Here is a 738-nt window from a genome sequence, read left to right on the forward strand (position 1 = left end):
CCCTTTTTCTTTTCTTTTGTTTTCTTTTTCTCTTCTTTTGTCTCCTTTTTCTCTCTATTTGTTTTCTTTTTNGTTTTCTTTTTCTCTTTGTTTGTCTTTGTATTATATTGTCTCCTTTGTTTGTCTCCTTTTTCTTTTCTTTGTCTCTTTTTCTTTTTGTGCATTCTTTGTTTGTCTCCTTTTTCTTTTTTTTGTTTCCTTTTGCTCTTCATTTATCTCTGCTGTTTGTCTCCTCAACAGCAACAGCAGCAGCAACAGCAGCAGCAGCAGCAGCAACTGCTGCTGCAGCTACAGCAGCAACAGTATGCTGTTCTCTCTCATCTCCGTTTTTCTTTCTGCTGCTCCCGTTTCTTCTGCTGCTGCTCCCCCTTCTGCTGCTCCCCCTTCTGCTGCTGCTGCTCACCCTTCTGCTGCTGCTGCTGCTGCTGCTGCTGCTGCTGCAGGCCCGTGCCTGGTGGGCCTCGTGGGTGTGCAGCAGCTGGCCTGAGGTGGCTAGCCTGGGTCTGTGGAACGACATGAACGAGCCGTCTGTCTTCGGCTCAAAGGAGCTCACTTTTCCGCGGGGGGTGCTGCATGCAGCAGACCCCCCCCCTGCTGCTGCTGCTGCTGCTGCTGCTGCTGCTGCTGAGGAGGAGAAGGAGACAGCTGATAAGGGGCAGCTAGTGGAACACTGGCAGATACATAACATCTACGGCTTGCTGCAGCAGCAAGCCTCCTACGACGGTCTCTTGCAGCGCT

This window comes from Eimeria mitis, genomic scaffold (assembly GCF_000499745.2).
Source record: "Eimeria mitis Houghton genomic scaffold, Emh_scaff5746, whole genome shotgun sequence".
In the NCBI taxonomy this organism is placed as follows: domain Eukaryota; phylum Apicomplexa; class Conoidasida; order Eucoccidiorida; family Eimeriidae; genus Eimeria; species Eimeria mitis.